This window comes from Protopterus annectens, chromosome 5.part0 (genome assembly GCF_019279795.1).
Source record: "Protopterus annectens isolate FY-2018-M chromosome 5.part0, PAN1.0, whole genome shotgun sequence".
In the NCBI taxonomy this organism is placed as follows: domain Eukaryota; kingdom Metazoa; phylum Chordata; order Ceratodontiformes; family Protopteridae; genus Protopterus; species Protopterus annectens.
In genome coordinates this window covers 338,680,051-338,699,919 of record NC_056735.1, presented here as the reverse complement: position 1 = coordinate 338,699,919, position 19,869 = coordinate 338,680,051, and positions in this window count along the sequence as shown.

Sequence of the window (19,869 nt, the reverse complement as noted above, 5' to 3'; positions counted from 1 at the left end):
CAATGAAAATAAAATAAAAATAAAATAAAATGTTCTACTTTCCTCCTTCAGGTCTAATTGCATGTGCCGGTGGATGTCAGTGTTTGCTGTTAGTGTCCCATATGTAAATGTGGACTACTCACAGGTATGTATGAAAATATCAGCATGCACCTTGTAGCTTCCATATCACAGTTAGAATGTCCCATGTTCCAAACACATCTACTGATCCAAGAGCATGATAGCTGTGTATTAAGTGACTGTGGCTACAAACGTGACATCCATAGTGGGTGACATCACAGGTACAGTTACATGGAGTGGTGAGGTAAGAGAGTGGTCTAGCTGATGGCAAGGGTAGAAGCCAGTGGGAAGTGTGATGCCGAATTGGGAAGCAGTAATACACGTTCTCATGACAGGATGCGAACACACAACTGCACCCACACACTCAGGTATTCACACACATGTATGCAGACACAGTAACACACACACTCACAGATTCACCGGCACAGTAACACACACTCACACACACAGTCAATAGTGTTGAGGTGAGGACCCCTGCCTATGTGTAAATCATCATTACAGTACTGTGCACCTACATGACGCGCCACAGATAATACACATGTACAGGTAGTCAGTATGGCCTAAGATTGGGTGCATCAACATGGATAGTAGATTGCATCGCCTGGATGGGGGGAGGGGTCTTATCAGTTCACTATGGTAACATATATCCTCACTCCAGGGACCAGACAGCCATACACACACACACACACACACACACACACACACACACACACACACACACACACACACACACACACACACACACACACACACACTGTGGCATTCACTATTGAATACACCTATTTCAAGCAACATACAGATACCACACATGTGTGAGATACACACCCCTGCCTATGTCCTACTTTCAACATTGCAGTCTATACAGATGTCTGCAACAGTGTACAGGAGAGTGAGTAATGGTTGAGATGTATTCCCCACCATACGTGACATATATGGACACACACGCAACCACACATTCCAGTACTGTGAATCAAACACCTACCTATCTCATGATATGTATGACAGACTTACAGCAGTATTGCACGTGTTACAAAGTGTACTGATGCTTCCTTTGGCAACTGTGCTGATATATACACACGGAAGGTCTTAACTGTTACAGGTGTCAAGTGATTTACCTTCAGTGTCACCATGACCACTGTTTATGTTGTGTGTGTTGCCCTTCAGTTAACAAAACCATTGCTTAGCAGTTACACAGGTTATTGTAGGACCACTTGTGACACACCTGTGAGCTGTCCTCAGCAAACATCCATCTGCAAAGATGCCCCACCACTTAGTTATGTTCACCCATCTGTCCATACCCGAGGTACATCTTTCCGTACTTTCAGCATATCACCATATACAGTTGGTAATGTTGAGGCTGCATTGCAACTGCATGATGAACTAAGACACATGTCACCTGCATACATCAGCAACTGCACATGCATGGTATCTGAATGCACACCTCTATATGTACATGTGTGTAGGTCCTACAATCCTGTCATTTGGACATGTTTGTAGGCATTGAAATTGTTGGACATGTGTAATGACATACATGACACATGGACTGTTGTATGATATGATAGGTGTGATGGGTGACCAGTACAGAGGGAATGTTACCTCTGTCAACATTGATATCACACCTTATGTACTGTTATCATTCAGCAGCCATGGACCTACATTCCATGTGCATGTGTGTAATGGCTTTAGCCACCTGTCTGCACAAAGGACAACAACAGCTATGCTATTTACATATATGTCATATGTGTGTGGCATGTACATATCCAGGGTAGGTGCATGTATGTCATATCCAAACATGAGAGTGTTTACTGGTGTACAGCAACAGTCATCTGTTAATGTTGTAAATAACCGCGGGACCCTGGTATGTGTACAGCTGACCTGGTTACAGACAGTGGCATTATTGCACTGCATAACACATGATGCAACTATGTCAATACATGGGTACTCTGCACAGTTGATGTAGAGCTTGGTACAGTCCACTGGTCAAGGGTCACATGGTGGTGTACTATTATATATCCTACCACATGTATGGTTGTATGTTGGTGGTCTGAGGGCATGGTGGTGTCTGAGGGTTACATCCTAGAATGCAGCTTTTGACACTGCGTCCTGCACCTGACTCATCTGTGATGTCTTTTGTGGGAGTACTGGTCAGTACATGTGAGTGGCCTTTATGTATGCGGGGACACCACCACCTGGAGTGGTCCGTACCTGTGTTATGGCCCACATGTCTGGTTCTGAGGTATATGATGGTAGTGCTATTGTGCACTACAGAGCCTTCAGCCAGGTGTTCCTCACTGCACAGATGTCAGTATTCCACATTGTTGGATCTACATTGACCAGCTGTGATTACAGACACTACACATCTTGCACTGGTTAGCATAAGCATATAATGCAGTTCTCCTCTTGATGTCAGGGTGCTATCCTGTGTTTAAGACACTTGGCTTGGAATGGCGCTATATGGCCGAATGTGACTTAGGTAATATCCCCACTCCCTTGAATCATGGATGCATGTGATATGGGACAAAGGCCTGTCTACTTTCAGTCAGTCATTCCAGAATGACAAACAGTGAACAACCTTGTAATTACAGCAGGACATTGGCTCATTGTGTTGGTCAAGCAGTTGCCACTCCTAGCAAGACATCACTGCGAGTGGTAGTATTGTGCTTGGTATAGAATGGTACATCTAAGGTGACGGAGAGCAGCAGATGTTGTGTATAAGACCGGTGTCAGATATAAGTAGTGCAGCATTCTTGCTAACAATGACAACTACTAACACCGGAGTCCATTACAATGGGTTCTGTACGTCTAACTGTAATGGCATGGCCACTGTGGTCTTCCATGTTTAGAATTAGAGTGCATCCCAGACAGCCCTGTGCTATTAAGTGTATGAGCATGCCCAGTATAACCTTGTGTAGATGGACATAAAGTGCATTCCGAACAGCCCTGTGCTACTGTGTGACAACGCCCAGTGACACCTTGTGTCAGTTATGCGCCTCTATATGTATGGGCATGGCCATTGTAACCCTGTATAGTGATAGTAGTCATCCGTTCCACAGATGGGTATACTCCAGATCAGGATGAATTCCTACTTTAAACACACAGGTTCTTAGGTATGTACATCTTAACTGCCAGCATCCCTGTTGATGTCCGCAATCCTAGAAGGTCATAATAATAACTTGGAAATGTGTAGTCTGTGTGGCGCGACTCGTAACTATGTAGTATTGTAATAGTAATCTGTATATAGGCGTGTGTTCTGTTCCCACCACTGGCATGTGTGTGTCTCCACCTGCCTGAGGACAGAATAATGCTTTTAGACTGCTCACACTCCATACAATTCCTATACCCACCTTTGGCAAAACTGATGATGTCACCCACCTAGAAATACACCTCTGGGAATGCTGTGACCCAGTAATCTTGGTAGCGTGTTCTGTAACTGCGCAATGCTGTAGTGTGATAAAGTAGTTAGGTCGGTGTTCTAATCCCAGACTTACCAAGTGTGTGGGTGTGCTTGTCTCCATCTGCCTGAGGACTTAATAATGCTTTTAGACTGCTCACACTCCATACAATTCCTATACCCACCTTTGGCAAGGCTGATGATGTCACCCACCTAAAAATACACCTCTGGGAGTGCTGTGACCCAGTAATCTCAGTAGCGTGTTCTGTAACTGCATAATGCTGTAGTGTGATAAAGTAGTTAGGTTGGTGTTCTAATCCAAAACTTGCCAAGTTTGTGTGTGTGTTTGTTCCCATCTGTGAGGACTGAATAATGCTTTTAGACTGCTCATAATCCATACAATTACTATACCCACCTTTGGCAAGGCTGATGATGTCACCCACCTAGAAATACACCTCTGGGAGTGCGGTGACCCAGTAATCTCGGTAGCACGTTCTGAAACTGCGTAATGCTGTAGTGTGATAAAGTAGTTATGTCATTGTTCTAATCCCAGACTTGCCAACTGTGTGTGTGTGTGTGTGTGTGTGTGTGTGTGTGTGTGTGTGTGTGTGTGTGTGTGTGTGTGTGTCTGTCTGCCTGTGTGAGACAAGTACAGTGCTTTGTAGATTATGCACTCTCTGTACAACCACCTTTGTCAATCCTGCTGTTGTCACCCACCTAGGTATACAGCTGTAGGAGTGCTGCAATCCAGTATTCACCGTAGCGTGTGCTCTAAAAGCATATTGCTGCAGTGTGATACTGTAGGTAGGGGTTCATATACAGGACATGGCAAGTGTGTGTGTCTGGCTGCTGGAGCCTGTGTAGAGGTGACTGTGAGTGTCTAACCACAGGACATGCTGGGGAGCAGATTTTGTAGTTTTCCTATATGGTGTCCGTCTTATGACACATTGGCCACCTCACGAGAAGTACAGCTGTCAGTCAGCTATGGGACTGTGTTGGCAAGCCATACCCCTACATCTGACAAAAGGCCTGGTGAACAAAGTATGCAACTCTACTAGTACCTGGTATATGTCCTGCACCCATGTGCCATACACAAACACCCTTGCCTAGGATATCCCGCTATGTTGCTAGTACCATGCACATTGATGACAGATAGTAGGAATGGTGTGAATGCAGTGTTTGCAAAGGACTTGGCACCCTGTACAGTGGTAAATAGGCACATATTTGCGGACATTGTGCCTTCACTATATTCCCCACTGGATGCAACATATGTGGTGCCATCAAATGTGATCCACAGAGGCCATACAATGCCGTACACATGTGCCCTGTATGGACCAATGCCACTGACACCAGGGAATACCTGTATCATACTATCAATACAGGTGCAGGTTTGACCTGCTTACTACAAGCAGGTTTCACCACACCAGGCCAGTATTGGCATATCGGGGGATAACAGTCTGTGTACACAACATGTGCCTGCCAAACCAGGTACACCTGTACATGCCACTGTACAGTATTGTGGGATATGCACATCCCAGGCAATGTCCATGTGAAGGACTATCAAACACAGACATGGCATGCATTGCAAAGCTATGGCCATACACATTGGTAACCAGAATGTCAGGGCAGATCATGCAGTACCCATCTGTGTGGAACATTGCAGACACTACACCCCTGTACCACTCTGCACACCATTGTCAGATGACGCGATGCCAAGGATTACCCCTCACCCAGCCTTGTACAGCCATCTTGCACAGCCATCCACTTCACACCCATGAAGCAATGCATACATGCATGTCAGTACTGGCACCTTGTGTCTGCGTGTGGGTTATGATGCACCCAACCACAGTCACTCCCAGTATAACCCTCATTGGCATACCAACAGATGTCAAACACTTTCACATGCCCTAGCCCATAGAACCTTCAGATATCCCCTGTGGTGTATGTAGTCATGTGCATTACTGTAGTGTTGCAAACTAAGTAGTTAGGTTGTGTTTTTATGGCCCTGGCAAAGAGTGTCAATGTGAGTCCATTAGAGAGTGTGGTTGTGGTGAAAATAGCATCTGTTCATGTGGACAGCCATGTGTGCCACACCTAATGTATGTCTACTTTATCTCTGTTGCAGATGTCTCTCACCTACGCACATATATGTTCTTACAGCACAGCAGCATGTCAGCTTTGTGGCACATCTAGTAACTTCATGCACATGTAATAGTAATGACTAGTCAGTCAGGGGTTTGACTCCTGTACTGTTAGGCGTGTGGCAGATGATGCTTAGGGTTAAGTCTCCAAGCCCTTCTCTGGTGTACTTTGCCTGTCCCACCCACACACTCTCTGGTGGATATGGAGGTGTACACTGCTCAGCAGCAGCATGTGTATTGTAAGTGATGGACATAATCAGGTGATGGCCTCTGCACCTATTGCAGTCCTCCTCTAGCTGATTGCATGTGGAACAGCTGTGATGGTGTTCCCATAGCCATTCGCATGATAAACACAGTACACTATCTAGGAAAAACATGTTGGTATTTGGCCATGACAGTCGCTGTGAGTGGTACCTGGATGTGGTGTTCTGAAATGGCAACACAGATGATATCTGGATGTACCTCAAACATTATAAACAGTGGGAAATAGCCTAAAGACAGGCAAGTGATGAGTGTGGATATGCTGCACTGAGACTACTGCCTAACATGTTGTGTGTGGTAATAGCTATTCTGCATCTTTTAATACAGACATGGCAGTACTCTGTTCATGAGGGACCCCATCTGTAGGGCCATCTGTGAACTGGTCAGTGTGTTGAACCATTTGTTTCCTGTGTTACACACTGAACACACATCTGTGCACAGCAGGAGTATAGTGTGAGGATTGCAGACCGTACATGATGATAGGGATGTGATACTGCCATTACATCCCTGACTAGACATATGCCACATGAAACAGTGGCATGACAGACACTGTCTGGAGTTCCCAGTGACAAGCCAATAATGGGCAACTGTTCATAGCTGCAGTCACACGTCTACTACACATTGTACAGATGTCATGCAGTATACATGCATGTGCTGTGCTCCCTCTGAAAATGTATACCATCTGTTGTGTTGGGTTGATGGTGATATCTATGCATACTGTTGTAGATAATCCTATATGCTGCTGTCTATCACTAAGCCATATGTAGGTTTAAACTGCAACACCATAGGCTGAATGGGATGGGAGGTCCCAGCAGAACCTCCTGTCCCACTTCAGCTGACAATGGCACCGGGCACCATCACATTTGGGACCCAGCCTTGGACATCAACCTCTGTTGGCTCTGCACAACTTTCCCGTGGTACCACCATTGAGGATGGGGCATGTCCCCCCTGGGAGCAGGACCAGACAGGTACATGTCTGCTGTTGTACGGTCCTGGACATGTTGTGCTGGGGGCTCACTAAGGGGTTCCAAAGCCAGATATGCAAGCTCAAGGGTGGAGTGTCACATTTACAGGGTGATGCTGCCCCTCCTGGACAGCTCCCAGCACTGCCTCCTTTGAAGCTGTTTAGGTACACTGGCGGCTGCCCATGGCTGGGGACCTCCATCCCACTGTTCCCATGGGCTTGTGAATGCCAAACACCCATCCCCATCCGAGGTGTATCCCCCCACATGTGTCATATACTGACCCTGTATGCTGTCTTGTCTGTGATCCAACCCTACCTATCCTCCACAGCCATACCTACTCTCCTTCCCCCACATCCGACCCTCACCCTATGGAAACATAAGGCCAATTGGCTCCTAGGACAAGATCTGCCCTATATATAGCTTTCCATTTCACACACGTGCCCACTGGACACATGTAACCATTGTAATATGCATCACAACATACTCCTGTTATTCTCACCCCTGTCCCTCATGTGCACAATCCTGGTATGCACATCACTCCTACATGGTCCAGGTACAAGTGATGAGGATGACCCCATTGTACACACAACACTTCCGGTCCCTCTATGGTTACCCCATTTACCTTTATCATGATGATGATGTTGCACACAGCACCTTGCAAGAGTACTGTTCACACATAATGATTGGACAGGTACTGTTGTGTTAATGTACATTACATGCACAGAGTGATGTATATAGCCAATGTATAACTGTTTGCATGTATGACTGACACATGTCTGTCTGAAAGAGTCTTGAGATTACATAGAGCAACACCACTACATAATACAGGCATCGCTGGTGTTTTCCGTTTCATTCGTTTGTAATGCTTTGTTGCCACATGGTATGCTCCTGATATATCTCTATACATGTATCTACCTATATGCTGGACATAAACACTCACATATACATCTACATGTTGGGATACATTCCTATACTGTTGAATGACTGCAGTGTATGATATGTTTGTAGTACCGTCCATTGTCTGTATATTTGCCATGGCATATTGGTAAATCACATTAGCTGTGTGTGCAGTGTCCTGGTTCTGAGCCTTGCAGAGGCCATTTATTTGGTTGCAGGGCAGAACAAGGCCATTGGATACGGAGGGAGTAAGGCACATTAAAGCAGTTGTGAGCAGGTGTGCATGGGTTTACGCAGTGTTAAGCAATGCTAACCTCTGGTTACAGCTTTTTACACTTGGTTAGCCTCTACATTGCTTTACCAGTGCAATACTCACATACTGGTAGCCAAACAGGCTTACATCCGCTCACTCCCATACTTGCAAATGCACTGACATTGGTGCTTGCATCTGACACTCACACCCCTGGATGGGAGCGAGGACCACAATATTACCTTGTGATGCCTATTACATCAGATTACATGCCTACAGTATCAGGAATGGCTACCCATTAGGCAACGGCATGCCGTTCGACTGTTTGGAATCGGCGGCCTGGCCAGTGATTTATTCATATTATCTGTGTGTTTTTCTTACAATCTGCACCCGTCTGTCTGATACATGGGAACTGAGACTTTTTGATACAGACAAATTATTGAGTTTTGGGACCCACATCCGTCGGCTGGGTCATGCTACCGCATACCTACTATAGGGCTGCCACCTTTTCAATTGCCCAAGGCAGGACTTTTATGTAGAAATGTCAGATTTTGCAGGACAAAACATACCCACAGCCAGTACAAAGGAAAGAACTTCACTGTTTTGCCTAAATAAAAGCTTATTCTTGTAGCATTATAGTTGCTTATTCTGTTTCGTATAACACTTATGTGTTTCAGATACAAAATAATTGTTTTATGCAACTACTACAGACAATATAGGAAATCTTTGTCCTAAAATCTCACTACATTTGCCATATTTTCAATTATTTTGCAGGACACAACTGTCCAAAGGGGACTGTCCCTCACACAGGTGGACAGGTGGTAACCCTAACCTATTATTCTATCATCTTTCTAAGGTAGTCAGCGGAATATGCGCTTTCTGTCACTATCAGACCTCTCATATGAATGGGGAAGAATGAACACTGAATCAGGAACACTGCATAACAACATCAGGGACACATTTAGAATTTTGGTGCTATTAACCTGATACATTGACAGACCCAGAGCATATGCATTCATACACATTGTCTAAGGTACATGCTGCTTATGATTCTTACATATTGTCGTTATTCATTATGTGTATTCCACCACCTTTCCTCCTAATATCACTAGTTCTAGGAGGGTTTAGGTGGGACAAAGTTAGATTCTGAGCCATAATCAAGGACGTCCCTGGTAATCGGGGACAGTTCAATGACATGGACCCTATGTTTTCCCCCAATGGTTTACGGACTATCCAGTGGATGTGCTCTTGGGGTTTGGGAGGTATGGGTGTCTGCTATGCCCACATCAGAACATTACTTATGTCCACGGGGCGGTCCTAATATGGCTCTGCCAGCCAACACCTGCACGCCTAGGCCCATAATCGCATATCCATAGTTCCCGTACCTGCCACTCCTCTATAGTACTCATCCTTACTGTGGGCAAAGGTGGGGTATAAACACACTACTACACACTGCCCACTCTTCCCATGCCGGGACACATGTCGAATGTTGTGTCGACCCATGTGTTATCAGGCTTGCACAACCTACTGGTCCGTGTACATCTACAGCCTGGTCGGAGAAATCATTACAGGGCCTGGCTCCAATCATTAATTTTTGGTGTCCCACAAGGGACATCGATGTCTATGTTCAAGTGTAGACCTTGCAGATCTCTCCCACTGGTAGTTTCCTGCCAGTGGTCTGGGAAGCAGTGCTGCATTTACCTTTATTGTGTGTCTGTATGTCTCACTGGCCTAGCTGTGCGGGTGGGGGTGGGGGGTGATGCTTCGTGTTACACGTTTGTTTATTGGACCTCCCACCAACATATGCCCGGCCTGTGAACGTATGTTACCCTTAACTGCTGTATCATATCCTAGCTATATACATGTGTATATTTACTGTAATATATATATATATATATATATATATATATATCTCTATATCTATATATATATATATATATATATATATATATATATATATATATATATATATATATATATATATGTATTTACATTCATATATACAGATATATCTGCATATGTATGCATACATGCATATTCATATATTGCTGTTTTTCTCTCTCTCTCTCTCTCTCTCTCTCTCTATATATATATATATATATATATATATATACATATAATCTAACTACATATGGGTCTATGGTTGTCTGCATATGTATCTATTCGTATGTGGGCATGTATCTGTATTCTTTCTCTGATATGTATACATTCGTGCTACTGTGAGAGAGAAGCATATCTCTATCTCACTATGGGTTGATATACACACACATAGCTCTACATATATATGTCTACATCTGGTTATTCCGTTCCTTGCCATATAGATTACACTTTGCTTTAGTGGGTCTCGCAGTGGGTGTGGCTGTTCATTGGGTGATGCCTCTGTATAATGAACACATTCGCTTGCATCCCTAGAGCTGTCTATATTGGCCAACATCAGCCAACACCTGCACACCTAGACCCGTAAGTAGCTACCCATAGATCCCCCACCCTCGCCTCCTCAACAGCACCCATCCTTATTCTGGGACCTGGTTGGTTCTGGACACACCACTACACACTGCCCATTCTCCACTTCACAGGACCCATTTCATAAAATCGTCTCGGTCCATGGGTCATCAGGGTTACCCATCTTTGTATTCTGAGTCTGCATACACCACAGACAAGATGGCCAATCTATCACATTTGTATGGTTTTGCCAATTTATGGGGTGTCCCACAAGGGATGCTCCAGTATGTGTTCCATGATTAGAATCCATGGGTGCACTGTGTCCCCCCCCAGTTGAATCCTGCCTGTGGTCTGGGGAGCAGTGGACACTTTACATTGATTGCATGTACATTTCCCATGTCCGGCTGTAGGGGGGGTGGAAGGGCATGCTGCGTGTGTCATGTGTCTTGCCTGGGCTCCTCACTTCCATTGCCATGGCCTGTGAACATATGTCATTCCTGTGTGTTTTTTCCTATCATAGCTGTATATCTCTATATATCTACACACACACACACACACACACACACACATATATATGTATTTATATATTTATATATGTACGTATATGTGTGTATATATATATATATATATATATATATATATATATATATATATATATATATATATATATACGTATATATATATATATATATATATATATAAATATATATATATAAATATATCTATATATATATATATATATATATATATATATATATATATATATATAGATATATAAATATACATATGTGTGTGTGTGCGTGTGTGTGTGTGTTTGTAAACCAATACATTCCCCGTGCATATGCACTTACACATGCGTAATGATGTTTATATATGTCTCACCTGCATACTAGTGCCTTATTCATTATGACAACGACACTTCACTCCAGTTATCTTGTAATCGGTATTTAGCACATTATACAGTGGACAGATGATGCAATATGTTCATGTATGGATTACAGATGGTAACTGAAATGTGATACAGTGTGATTCTGAATGAGAATGTCTGTTCATTAGGGGGTTGCTCTAACGAATGCACTATTGCTCTGCTGCTCCATATGCATATATACCCATATACCCATGGCTCCTGGTTCCTCAAACACAGCCCAATGCCTCCCTAACACTGCTGTCATCCATTCTCCTGTCAGATTATCGGTGTATTGACACCACTATACACTGGCCACACCCAACTCCTATAGAGCCATCACATCGGTTTACTCAATCCACGTATCCTCAGACCTCCCATACATTTAGTCCGCAAACATTCCTGACGTGAGCGACCAAACAATACTATTTGGAATTACTGGGTTGCTCCACATGGAACATGCATGAGTTTATAGCAAGATTAGACTCCATACTTTATTACATCTTTACTCCCGTTAACATAACACTACAATTCATTAATATGTATGATGAGTTATGTACGTGTTCAGTGTATTTCTTTTACAATTAGACCGGTTAAGTACTTGTCATTGCCATACCGGGCAGTTCACAGGAAGGATTCCATGTGTGGGGAAGCCCTCACATTGGATTATCGTCAGCACAGCACTGACTTTGGGCACTGTACACGCCTCTGTGTTCTATCAGTTTCGTCCCATCCCTCTTCTGCACAGCCTATTATTCCATCTACTATCAATATTTGTATGTACACATTCCTATTATTTATGTCTACAAATGGAGTGCATGTGTTACAGAGAATGTACTTCTACATATTGCTGTCTGCATGTGTGTATGCATATATACCTATTACGAACTCGCTGACCTCGACTGGGCGGTCCAATTAGAACCGGACCATCAAACCCTGGCACGCCTGGATCCATAATTTCATACTGTTAAATAAAATCAAGAATTCAATACACAGGAGGTTCAGGTTCAAAAGTTTACTAGTGTACACCAGGAGGCAAAAAACATACAAGTACAGAATTTTGTCTAACATGAAACAGGAAGTGTACAGATTTTATAGTCTTTACATTCAAGTTGTGCCCACCTTACTGATGTGGTATGTCACAGGGCATCTACATCACTTTAGCTTACAGTCCTCTATTCACAAAAACTGCTGATGCTGTATATTTTAAAAAAGTTTTCCTCTGGTAACAATATGGCCTTGCTATCCACCTGGTCAGACATAATGTCTTTCTGTAAAGTTACTTCCTCAAGGTTTCACATCAGTTTGAATTCAATAGCAGATTCAATCTTCCTATACACATCTTTGTTCACTGTAACACTTTCCCACCAGCTGCATGCTATCTTAGTAACACATATACAAGGCCAAATCATCCCAGCAGGAAAGAGCAGAAGATTTAATTATTTCACATATTTAATTTCCTGACCCAGCAGATAATCACTTGTGAAAAGCATAAACATTAAAACTTGCTAAGCTAGCAACTGCCAGGGTCAGAGGTCAATTTGCTACAAGCCACACTGCAGTTTCAAAACTACTTGCATTTACACATGAATTTATCCTTTCTGTTATATGATTAATAGAATAAAATGCATTACATACTACTTTGTTTTTAAACTAGCATTTCACATATATTCAAATACACATTTTTCTAACATTTCCCTCCTATTAATACTTTTTATTCTATTTTGAAGTATGTATAGTGTCATTTCATCTCCCAACCTCTTCCACTAAGGATTTTCAGCTAGGTGAGTCATTCGATCTATACTTCAGAAAAAATGTCATCTGAGATCAATTTTTCAATCTCAATATCTTGGTACAAAGTTTCAGTAACAGATACATCAATAAAATCTTTGATTAGTCTTTTCATGCAGGGAATTCCACAACAAACACATGCTCCTATTAGGAGTATACCCACACAAATGGCAATCAGAATATTCATTAGGATGGAACCCCACCCCCAAATAGATTCTGGAAAAGTTCATCAGTGGGTTTGGGCCTGGTTCAGTCATGGCTGATACTTGCTGAATTACCTCTAGGTGGTTGTTAATTTCATGCCTATTGTCTGGTATGTATGCACAGCATTCTTCTTTGATAAGCGCACACATACCACCTCTCGCCACTAGGGTGAAGTCAAGAGCCATTCGATTTTGTAGCACAACAGTTCTCATTGCATTCATTTCATCAGTCACCAGTTCTAGGGCAGAGAAAGTTGCATTACTCATTACTTCGAGAAGTTTCGACAACTTCCTCAGCTCCCAGATCGATTTGACTGCTCCATATGCTGGGAATATTCCTGCCCAAGATATAACACTGTCACTCAAGTCCATTTGAGTCAATTTACTTTTGTCTTTCACGTTATTATGGTCTTTCCAGCCAGCTTCGATCCATCCAACTGGATTTACAGGTTTCTCGACTGGACCTCCAGGTTTCCGAGCTACTTCTCTCATGTTTAGTATCTTACCCAAAGGTAATTCTGCAGTATGTCTTATTGCCGGAACCAGATAACCCAAAAAACAACTGCCGGACCAATTCTCAGGTAACCATTTATATGCTTTTTTCCCACAAATAAAATAACAGTTTTCTACTTTAGTACTAATACACATTAACCCTGCATGAAACATTTTCTGATCTATAACTGACAATTGTTTAAACAAAACAGGATTCTTGTGAATGTTATTCATGGTTGTTTTCAGTGAGTTCAAATATGAGTCATAATTAGTATTGCAAAGAATATTGCCATTACTATTCTTAGTATAACACCGGTAAGATATGGTTATATTACAATTGCTCCAGCCCACCTGGAGAGTATCATTTTTGTAAAAACATGCAATTCCTTTTTGTATGACAGGAAAAAATAAAGCTATTTTGTCCTGTGATCTCACAGTTCCTGTATCAAAGAGTAAATTTTCCCAAGTCTCATTTATCCCCAAGGGGACAGTGGACATTATCAGTCCTCCATGTGCTGTTGGTATAGCTGTACAAACCCAGCAATTTGAAATGTTAATAGTCTCTGCATATACATGCTTCATGTCTAGGTATGTGTTAAAATTTGGATGCCAGTCTATAGACATTTCATCACGCCTTCCCACTTTCACTTGTGTGGTTGAGTGTAGGAAAAACCACAACAAGAGGAAAATTGTCACAATTATAGTCAATAAATGTGTACTCAGCAAAATGATTATGCAACATCTCTGAGGTTGATCTAAATTTCTATTTGCTTTGTTTTTGGCCATCTTGCCCCTGTTGTTTATCAGTCACAAAGTTTTTATCAAGTTGAAAGTTCTTTACTGGTTTGCAGTGTGTCAAATGAAACCAGGACGTCCTCTCAGCCACTCTGACTGCAGTAGGCATTGCCAACAGTACCTGGTACGGCCAATCCCACTTTGGACTCACCCAATTCTTCCTTTTCGTCACGTTCAGCCACACCCACGTCCTGGGGGCCAAAACTGCTTCCACCGGTCTGGTCTGTTCCTTATCTGAAAAAGAGTTAAACTGCAAAACAGATTTATTTGTTAACAGTTTCCTCATATAACTAGCTAATGAATTGTCAGCTTCTTGTTCTGTGTGCATGAGAGCTTTCCACTGAGGCACATAATATGCTCTTCCAAAAATCATTTCAAAGGGAGTCAAACCCTTCACATTTGGAACCGTTCTCATACTCAGCAGTGCTAAAGGCAGACAGTGTATCCAATTCTTTTGGGTTTCTTCAACTAACTTCCTAAGTTTATTCTTGAGGGTACCATTGTACCTTTCCACCAGTCCTGCTGACTGTGGGTGGTAGGCGCAATGTTTTTTTAAGGAGATACCAAAAAATCTCCCAAGTTGCTGGATTGCCTGGTTCACAAAATGTGTGCCATTGTCACTATAAATCCTTTCCAGAATGCCAAATCTAGGGATTACTTCTTTTATCAGGGCTTTTGCCGCTGTTGCTGCATCCGGATTTTTGGTTGGAAAAGCTTCTACCCATTTAGAAAACATATCTACGATGACTAAACAATATTTCTTCCCTTCACACTTATTCAACTCTATGAAATCCATACAAATAGTATGGAATGGATACGGTGGTATAGGAAAACTTCCTTGCTTAGGTTTAAATGCCCCTTGTGCATGATGCTTGTTACAAGTATGACAAGCTGCACAAAATTATTATAGTTTGTGAATCCATATGTTTGGAATATTCGGTTTACTAACTGTACCATCCCCCCTGTTGAGACATGGCACAGCCCATGGCTCAACAAAGCTGCATATCTAAATAAATTAGATGGCAATATCGTTTTTTTCTCTTTGGAAATGTACAGTCCATTTTCAAGAATTGCACCTTGTTTTTCCCATTTCTGTTTTTCTGCTTTTGTAGTAAGCGTCTGCATTGTCTTTAACATGTCTAAATCTAAAATCTCAGAGGGTTGTAATTCCTCATTCAAAAGTAAAGTTTCTGATTCTGAGGCTGCTTGCTTTGCAGCTGCATCAGCTCATGCATTGCCTTTCGAAATCTTATCCTGTTGTTCTGTATGAGCTACACATTTACAAATAGCTACTTTGGTAGGCAACTGAATAGATTCTAATAATTCCAAAATAAATTGCGCATGATTAATTGGTTTTCCACTAGATGTTATCATTCCTCTATTTTTCCATTGTTGTGCAAATACATGTACTGTAGAAAAAGCATACTAACTATCAGTATATATGTTTACACATTTGTCTTTTGCTAAAGTACATGCCCATGTCAAAGCTATCAATTCTGCTGCTTGTGCAGATAAGTTATGTGGTAAGGATTGGGCTTCTAGAATTTCAGTGTCTGTAACTACTGCATACCCCACTAGATTCTTTCCTGTAGGGCCCCTTCTGCATGAACCATCCACGTAATATGTCACCTCGGCATTATCCAAGGGCATATCTGTAAGGTCTTGTCTAGGCAAGGCTAATTGTTCAATTTCCTGAAGGCAGCTGTGAGGTGTGCCATCCGCAGGAGTTGGGAGTAATGCTGATGGATTTAATGTCGTGCATTGTTCAATTGTCATATGAGGTTGGCTCAGCAGTATAGTCATACATGAAAGATGTCTAACAGGAGAGAGATATGCTATGTTTTCTTGCAGTAAAATTATTGCGACTGCATGAGGCACTCTCAATGTGAGAGGGTGGAATAACACCACTGAGGCCGAAGCCTGTACTGCCATTGCAACTGCAACTACTGCCTGTACACAGTGAGGCAAAGATCACACCACTGGGTTTAACTGCGATGAATAGTAGGCTATGGGGCGTTGCTTATCCCCATGTTGTTGCGTCAGCACTGACATCATATATCCTTGCTTGCAATCTACGGTTTGAAAGAACCATTTGTGATAATTTGGGAGTCCTAAAACTAATGAAGAAGCTATCAACTGCTTCAACCTGCAGAAAGCCGTTTCTGCTTCAGGTGTCCATTGTAAAATATCTTGTGCTGCCATTGGTGTCTTATATATCAAATCAGTCAGTGGAGCAGATTCCAAAGCATAATTCAGTATCCAGCTCTGACAGAAATTAGTTGTACCCAAGAAGGACATAATTTCCTTCTTGGTTGCTGGTTTGGTTGCTTGCAAAATTGCTGTTTTTCTTTCCTCGTCTAATATTCTACCTTCATTGGCTATCACATATCCTAGGTATCTAACTTGATTTTTCCAAAGTTGTAACTTACTTTTGTTTACTATGTGCCCTTGTGCCACCAAAAACTTCAATAATGCTACAGTATCCTCCCTGCATTGTTGCTGGGTGGGGGCTGCTAGCAAGATGTCATCTATGTAAAGTAGAATCTGACTACCTCCCAGTGGGTAAACCCTGCCAGGTTGCTAGCCATTTCTTGTGCAAATATTGTTGGGCTCTCACAATATCCCTGTGGTAGTCGAGTATAGGTATACCTTTTACCCTGAAATGTAAATGCAAACCAGTATTGACTATCAGGATGTATAGGTATCAAAAAGAAAGCATTACTGATATCTACCACAGAGAAATATTTTTGTTGCGGTTTTAAATCGTTTAACAAAGTATGTGGGTCTGGCACCGTGGGTGCTCTGGGTATTACTGCATTATTCACAGCTTGTAAATCTTGAACCATCCGCCATTCCCCGTTTGCCTTTTTAACAGGAAATAGGGGTGTATTACATGGTGAATCAGGAGATTCTACCAGTATTCCTTCTTTGAGTAATGCTGCTATTATAGGCTTGATTCCTATTTCTGCATCTTTTCTCAAAGGGTATTGTCTTTTCTGTGGTCTAAATGCTGATTGTGGTGTAATTATAACTGGTCCTGCTGTTTGAATAAGCCCTACATCTGACTTTCCTGTTGACCAAAGAGTCGTTTGAATTTCACATAAGGATTTTTCTTCTTCTTCTAATAAAAATGCTAATCAGCTGTCCTCGCTAGATTGCAAGTGAACAGCTGGATGTGTCTGTGTCAACCAATTCAGTTTTTGTTTCTGTATCCCTTGTTCTGACAGTTCTTATTCAGTCTGTTTCTCCCATCTTGTCACCTTTTCTCCTACGTCTGCCCATTTTACATTTTTATTCTTTGTCAAGCTGACATGTGGTAATCGATTTGATCTATATAATGTAAGGAATTCTTGAGGTAATGAACAGCTAACTACACTGTTCCCCTCAGTATCCCAGTACAAAGTACGTAAAACCAAACTAGTTGCATGATTTCTAAACAATTCCTGCTCATACTCTCTATCAGGTCCTGGTGTAGTACAGTAGTATAGAGTACAGTGTAACAAATGCTGTCGATCCGTGTTGAGGGAGGGGGCTTTACTGATGGCTACATTCATCAGTTCCTCAGTTACTGCCCCTGGACCAGTCGTGACTAGGTCCTGGCTGTACCAGTAAAAAGTTTCACCCTCCGATCGCACTACAAAGGTATCCATTTGTCTCTGCGCCTTCATACCTTGTACAGTTGGAACTACTGCTATGCCAAATATTTGCATAAGGTCCCTGCCCAATAGGTTCACTGGACACTTTTCAGAAACAACAATTTTACTTCTTTGGGTCATGCCTCCTCCTCCCTTGCCCCCTCCTTTACCCTTTTCAGGATATGAAGCGAGTGGACAGGCTGGTCCGCCTCCGCGATATCCTGAAGTCTCAGCAAGACCACAACTGTTTGTTAGAGATCCTATTGAAACTAGGTCCTGGACACGTAAAATACATAGGGATGCAGAATCATATCAAGTAGAAAGAAACCTACAGGATTAGAGTGAGGAAGAAATATGCCCACTTATAGAGGTCCCAAATCCTCAGGCAGGACAGGAAGGGCAGGACCCAACACTCTTGGTATATAGACCATGGACACCGGAGGATAAGTTAATTTTACGAAATTTTTAGATCAGATTAAAGTTGCTTAAGGAGTTTAACTAGTGAAGTTTTATCTAGTTTACCATCAAATTCATATTTGTTAACCCATTTCGTATAACACCTAACGTTATCAGAACGTTGTGATTGCATGTATTTTGCGTCTTCGGTTAGGGGCGGATCTCGCGATGTTTTAGTGCGCTGATTTCCCATGGTAAAAGAAAATGCTATGTAACCCTCCTTTTCACGTGATATCAAAAGTTCAGTTCCTTTTCACAGTTTATCTAGAATAACTGCCTACCTTATTCTGTTACCCTGATCTATGACCAAATATACAGTACTTCCATTTGTCCCTAATCTGCATAACAAATCTTGACAACAGTATTTATTGTAACCTAGTCCCTGATCTAAAACAGAAAAAAGGCAAAATCTTCCTACCTGAGCCTCCGGTATTGAGTCGTCCAAGATACACTCTTCGGCCACAGATCAGAAAGTGGCCAGCCTCTTTAAACGACAGTTCAGTCGGAGGTCTTTTCACCCAAGAAGAACCATTTTGGTAACTTCTCCTGCACAGTATTCGACCCCCGGTAGACTCTGATCTGCAGCTGTCCGAGGGATTTCCAGCTAAGAAGGACCAAACTGTTAAATAAAATCAAGAATTCAATACACAGGAGATTCAGGTTCAAAAGTTTACTAGTGTACACCAGGAGGCAAAAAATGTACAAGTACAGAATTTTGTCTAACACGAAACAGGAAGGGTACAGATTTTATAGTCTTTACATTCAAGTTGTGCCCACCTTACTGACTTGGTATGTCACAGGGCATCTACATCACTTTAGCTTATAGTCCTCTATTCATAAAAACTGCTGATGCTGTATATTTTAAAAAAGTTTTCCTCTGGTAACAATATGGCCTTGCTATCCACCTGGTCAGACATAATGTCTTTCTGTAAAGTTACTTCTTCAAGGTTTCACATCAGTTTGAATACAATAGCAGATTCAATCTTCTAATACACATCTTTGTTCACTGTAACACTTTCCCACCAGCTGCATGCTATCTTAGTAACACATATACAAGGCCAAATCATCCCAGCAGGAAAGAGCAGAAGATTTCATTATTTCACATATTTAATTTCCTGACCCAGCAGATAATCACTTGTGAAAAGCATAAACATTAAAACTTTCTAAGCTAGCAACTGCCAGGGTCAGA